General features: G+C 37.1%; 1 non-coding gene across 1 annotated transcript; it reads left to right on the top strand.

Moving 5' to 3' along the window:
• Positions 1 to 2375: 2375 nt before the first annotated feature.
• Positions 2376 to 2481, top strand: LOC142873233 (small nucleolar RNA U13). Its single transcript, XR_012921272.1, has one exon. It is a non-coding gene; the product is annotated as a small nucleolar RNA U13 (small nucleolar RNA).
• The last annotated feature ends 3732 nt before the right edge of the window (positions 2482 to 6213 follow it).

Here is a 6213-nt window from a genome sequence, read left to right as displayed (position 1 = left end):
CAGACACAGAAAGAGAAAGACTGCATGATCTCATATGTGGAAGCTAAAAAATGTCAAACCTGTAGAAGCAGCAAGTAGAATGGTGGTTACCAGGAGTTGGGGTGGGGATAGTTGAGGAGGTTTTGGTCAAAGGATACAATATTTGAGTTAGACAGGAGGAATAAGTTTAAGAGCTCTATTGTACAACCTGTTGACTATAGTTAATAATAATGTATTGTGTGTTCTTAAAAAATAAAAGAGGGAAGGAACGAGAGAAAAGAAAAAGCTTTCAAGATCTTGGAACATATTACAAAATAATATGAGATGCAAATCACAAGGGTTGGTACCAATCTCCGAAGAAGAAAAGGTTTCTCTATTGTAATAAAAGGAAGGAAAAGGGAAGAGTACATATAAAAACAGATAACTATATCTGATAAAAAGCATACAGTAATAGTGTATCATTTTGCTGACGCTGAGTTGGGATGAAGAGATTATTTGGTAATTTCAAGAGTATTGAGAAAGTTTGAAAAATGACTTTGACGTCCAGTTTCCAGGCTGACACATGAAGAACTTGAAAGTCATGATTTTCCTTCCCACAACAATATGAAAGCAGAAAATCAACTCTTCTTGGATCCATCAGAGAATTGAGGTCTCAGCACACACCATGGCTCCCCAAACTGGAAAGACACAGAAAATCATAGCTTACCTGGAGCATCAACCTCTCAGAAACTGCTGCTGGGGCCAGCACTGGGCAGGGAATCTGAGAGGGTAACTGACAAGTTGCTGGAGACACCTGTCGACTGGCTGGGTGATTATTCTCTCCTGGAGGCCAGACCCAGCGGAGGGGCTGCAGTTCATGACTTTAACCTCCAGCAGCAACACCTTGTTCTCACTGTGAGTATAAGAGAAAACAATCCCCTTATGTTTGTGGCAGGAGATGGAGAAAAGTAGGCATTTTGAAACATGCCCAGAACATCCGTGTTCCTACAGAAAGGACTGCACTCAAGGGGAACTATGTTACCAGAGTGTAACTGATATGAAGCAAGGCTCTGCCCAACTCCAGCCTCCCCTACCTTTTAATGTGGAAGAAGGAAAGTATCCCACCCAGTCCCCTCTTGACTGCCTATCTCACCTAAAGTGTCGGGGGCAGGGAAGCAAAACAAAAAGCTGAGAAGCAATTGCGAGGGTCACAGTCCAGGTACACACGCTCAGTAAAATATTGAGAGCTGATCACGTGACTACAGAACACATTTCCCACCCCCATGTGTCACATCCACATGGATAGGATCCTGTATAATAATGGGATTATAGGTAGATAAAACTGCAAAGCTCAGACCCTATCTTTAAAAAAAGCCTCAAGGGAAGCCAAAGATAACAGGGGAGATAAAAATAAGACTCCAGAGGAAATTTTAGTCTCTGACAGCAACAGATACAGCAAATAGTAAACACAGCCTAACTTCCAGCCCGTACCTGGAAGGCATATTGAACTTAGTTTTATTTACTCAATATATTATGTCTGGTATTTGACAAAAAGTTACAAGGGATATAAAAGGCAAAAAGCACAGTGCACGGAGATATAGACAAATCCACTATCATACTTGGAGATTTCAATGCCCCTTTTTCAGTAATTGACAGATCCAGCAGGCAGAAACTCAATAAAGACAGAGTGGAACTGACCAGCACCATCCATCAGGTGGATATAATTGACATTTATAGACTAAGTCATATAACAATAGCACATGCACATTGTCCTGAAGTTCACATAGAACATTCACGAGACTTGGGGACACAAAGCAAATCTTAACACTTTAAAATAACAAATATCATATGAAGAATGCTCTCAGGTCATGATGAAATTATACTAGATATCAATAAAAGAAACACAGGAAATCACACAATGTTTGTTGGTTAAACAACATGCTTCTACATAACACAGGGATAAAAATGGATACAAGAGATTATAAAACTCTTTTATACCAAATGAAAACAAATGTACAACTTATAAAAAATTATAGGATGCAGTAAAAGCAGAGCCCAGAGGGAAAATTATAGCATCGAGTGCATATATTAGAAAAGAAGAGCGATCTAATATAAATAATCTAAGTTTTCACCCTAGGACATATGATAAACAAGGGAAAATTAAATCCCAAATGACCAAAAGGCAAAAAACAGTAAAATTGAGAACAGAAGTCAAAAACAGAAAATCAATAGAGAAAATAAAAGTAACCCAGAGCTGGTTCTTGGGAAAGATGAATAATATAGATAAACCTCTAGCCAGGTTAACCAAGGAAAAAGACAAAATAAAACAAAACAGAGAAGATACAAATTACTAGTAACAGAAATGAATGAGGGGATATTAAAACTGATCCCACAGACTTCTAAAAATAACAAAGGAGATTCTTTTGTAGTTCATAAGCATAATGACTGGATTTTCATATCATGGTTTTCAAAATGTGCCTCCCTCATACCTTGTTATGATGTTGAGACATCACCTGTTTGATGCGAGAAAAAAAATAAAGAAATATTATTAGCAACTTTATGCCCACAAATTTGGTAATTGGGATGAAATAGACCAATTCCTTGAAGACTCAATCTATGAAAAAAATCACACCAGAACAGATAATCTAAATGGCTCTATATCTATCAAAGTAATTACACTAACAATTATTGATATTAACCTTCTAAAACAGAAAATAGTAGGCCTAGATGGTTTCATTAGTGAATTCTATGAAGCATTTCAGGAAGAAATTGCACCAATGCCATATAATCTTTTCTAGAAAACCAAAGTAGAGAGAATACTTTCTAACCGATTCTATGAGGCCAGCACTACCATAATACCAAAACCAAAAAATGACATCACTAGGAAGTGAAGTTACAGATGATTACAGATGAAAGATTATTTCTTATGAGAATACGGGAAAAATCCTCAACAAAATTTTAGTTTATTTACATTAGATTGCTCTTTTCTGATATATGCACTCTATGCTATAATTTTCCCTCTATGCTCTGCTTTTACTGAATCCCATAATTTTTTATAAGTTGTACATTTGTTTTCATTTGGTATAAAAGATTTTTATAATCTCTTGTGTCCATTTTTATCCCTGTGTTATGTAGAAGCATGTTGTTTAATCAACAAATATTGTGTGATTTCCTGTCTTTCTTTTATTGATATCTAATATAATTTCATTATAACCTGAGAGTATTCTTTATATGATATCTGTTGTTTAGCAAGACAAATTCAACAATATATAAAAATAATTGCACACTGTTAGGGTTTAAATATTTGCTACCTCCAAAACTCATGTTGAAATTTGATTCCCAAGGTGGCAGTACTGAAAGGTAAGGCCATTAAGGGTGATTGGGTCAAGAGAGCTCTGCTCTCATGAATGGATTAATCTACTTATGGATTAATTAATTAATGATAATGTGTTGTTGAATTAATGAGTTATCATGAGAGTGGAACTGATAGTTTTATAAGAGGGAGAAAGACCTGAGCTAGCACATGAGCAGGCTCAGCCCCCTCTCCCTGTAATGCCATGCCCCCCCTCAGGACTCTGCAGAGAATTCCCAGGATCAAGGAGGCCCTCACTAGAGGCAGCCCCCTGACATTGGAATTTTCAGTCTCCATAATTGTAAGGAATTAATTATTTTTCTTTATAAATTATTCAGTTTCAGGTATTCTGTTATAAGCAACAGAAAGCAAACTGAGACACACACCATGCCCTTGTGGGATTTATTCCAGGCATGCAAGTCTGGGTCAACATTTGAAGACTCATTGATGTAATTTATCGCATTATCAGGCTAAAGAAGAAAATCATATGATCATAGCATATGAACTGATGCAGAAAAATCATGTGACAAAATCTAGCACCCATTCATGATGAAAAGGGCAAATTCTCAGGAAATTAGAATTAGAAACATATTTTCTAAACATCATAAAGAATATCTATAAAAACCTCTAGCTAACTTTTTTGTAACAGTAAAAAACTAGATTTTTTTTTACCTAAGACCAGAAGCAAGCAAAAATGTTCTCTCTCACCAATCCTATTTAAGTACTGAAAATTCAAGCTTATACAATAAGAAATGAAAAGGAAATAAAAGGTAATGGAAAGGAAAAATAAAACTGTCTTTTGTTACAGATGGTCTGACTGTTGATTGCAGAAAATTCACTGTTGATGGAGAAAATTCAAAAAAGTTGACAAAAAACTTTTTGAATTAATTAGCAATTACAGTAAAGTAATAGGATATACTGTTAATGTATAATATTTAATTACTTTTCTATATATCATCAATTAATTATTGGAATTTGAAATAATACCATTTACCTTACCATAAAAAAATCAGGTATAAAAGCAGATCAGGCATAAATAGATCAGATATCTATCTACAAGATCTATATTAGAAAAACTACATAACTCATGAAAGAAATCAAATATGATCTAAACAAATGAGTGTTTTATCATGTTCATGGTTAAGAAGACAGTATCATTAATATGTCAATTCTCGTAATTTGATCTAGAGATTCAAAGCGATATCAATTAAAATCCCAGCAAGGCATTTTGTCAATATCAACAAACCGATTCTAAAGTTTATATGGAAAGATAAAAAAAAAAAAAAGCAGAATAGCCAACACAATACTTAAGAAGAACAATGTTGGAGGACAACCTACTTCAAAATATACTATAAACTTACAGTGGTCAATACAGTGTGGTATTGTTTGAGTAACAGACAAATAGTTAAATGGACAGCAAGCTCAGAAATAAATCCATGCAAATAGAATCAACTGATCCTTAACAAAAAAGAATAGATGATTCAATGGAGAAAATGATAGGCTTTTCAATAACTGCTACTAGAACAATTGTAATTCATATGCATCTATAAACAGATCTTACACTTTTCACAAAACTGGATCATAGACCTAAATGTAAAATGCAAAATTATACGATTCTAGTAGACAACATAGGGGAAAGTCTAGATGACATTGGGTTGGGTGATGACTTTTTAGATTTAACACCAAAAGCATGATCTGTAAAAAGAAAAAGTTGATGAATTGGACTTTATTAAAATTAAAAACTTATGCTTTTCAAAGACACTGATAAAATATTGAAAAGACAATTCACAGACTGGGAGAAAATTTTTGCAAAATACATATATGATAAAGGACTGGTATACAAAATATACAAAAAAAAACTGTTAAATTAAGCAATACGAAAATGGACAAAACATCTGAATAGACATCTTATTAAAGTAGATATATAAATAGGAAAAAAGCATATGAAAGGATGCACACATTATATATCATATAAAGTTGTAAACTAAAACAATGAGATACCACTACCTACTTACTAGAATGACTAAAATCCAAAACAGTCAAAGGGGAAAGTGGTGGATTAGTGGTGGCCTCCTGGCTCACTGCTCCCAGAGAGGCAGAGAAGGAGGTGAAGAACTCAGATGGCTACACACAAGTGAATCACTCCCCACCCCCACCCCCACCCCCACCCCCAACCCTTAGCCAAGAACAGCATTGTGAATCTGCAGAGACACAGGTGGGGCACAGAGTGTAGGGAAAAAGGTGAAGGAGAGATACATTCACAAAGACTGGAGAGTGTGAGAAATACAGCAGGGAACAGAGAACAGCGCAGGTGGGCTGTGCCTGCCTGGCCAGTAAGCGCAGTGCGATCTGACCACAGGAGGACGCCTGGCTCCCCCACAGCCCTCCACACCCACACACAGGACGCACCTGAAGTAGGTGCAAAGTTGTAGCACCAGGCCACAGATTCTGTGAAGAGGAGACAATGGCAGGAAATATTTTGAACTCCCCAGTGCAGTGCTGGGATTGCACTGGGTGGGGGAGGAAGTGGTCTGAGTGTCACTTCTCATGACCACAACCACACGGGCCACTTTGGAGACAGACATCTCATTCTTGGTGGTCACCAGGACCAAAGCACAGGAGGCAAATGCCGAAAAGGGGTCTTTGTCTCTGGAAACCACTGACAATCCAGACAGGTCAGGGAGGGACAAAAAGACCAGGGCCCTCTGCTAGGCAGACATGAGTCTGCAGGACTGTGATGCAGAGGTGACAGCTGGTGGCCTGTTGATTCAGCCCTCTGAAATGGATTCCACCAATTCTTGAGTGATCACCACCAACTCTAGATCTCCAGGGGCATGAGGCCTCCATCCGCGGGGCCGCCAGCCCAGAGATGCAGCTGTGCGTCGTGGTGGTTTTGGGCAACA

This window comes from Microcebus murinus, chromosome 9 (assembly GCF_040939455.1).
Source record: "Microcebus murinus isolate Inina chromosome 9, M.murinus_Inina_mat1.0, whole genome shotgun sequence".
Taxonomy (NCBI): domain Eukaryota; kingdom Metazoa; phylum Chordata; class Mammalia; order Primates; family Cheirogaleidae; genus Microcebus; species Microcebus murinus.
This window is presented reverse-complemented; position numbering and strand designations above follow the sequence as displayed.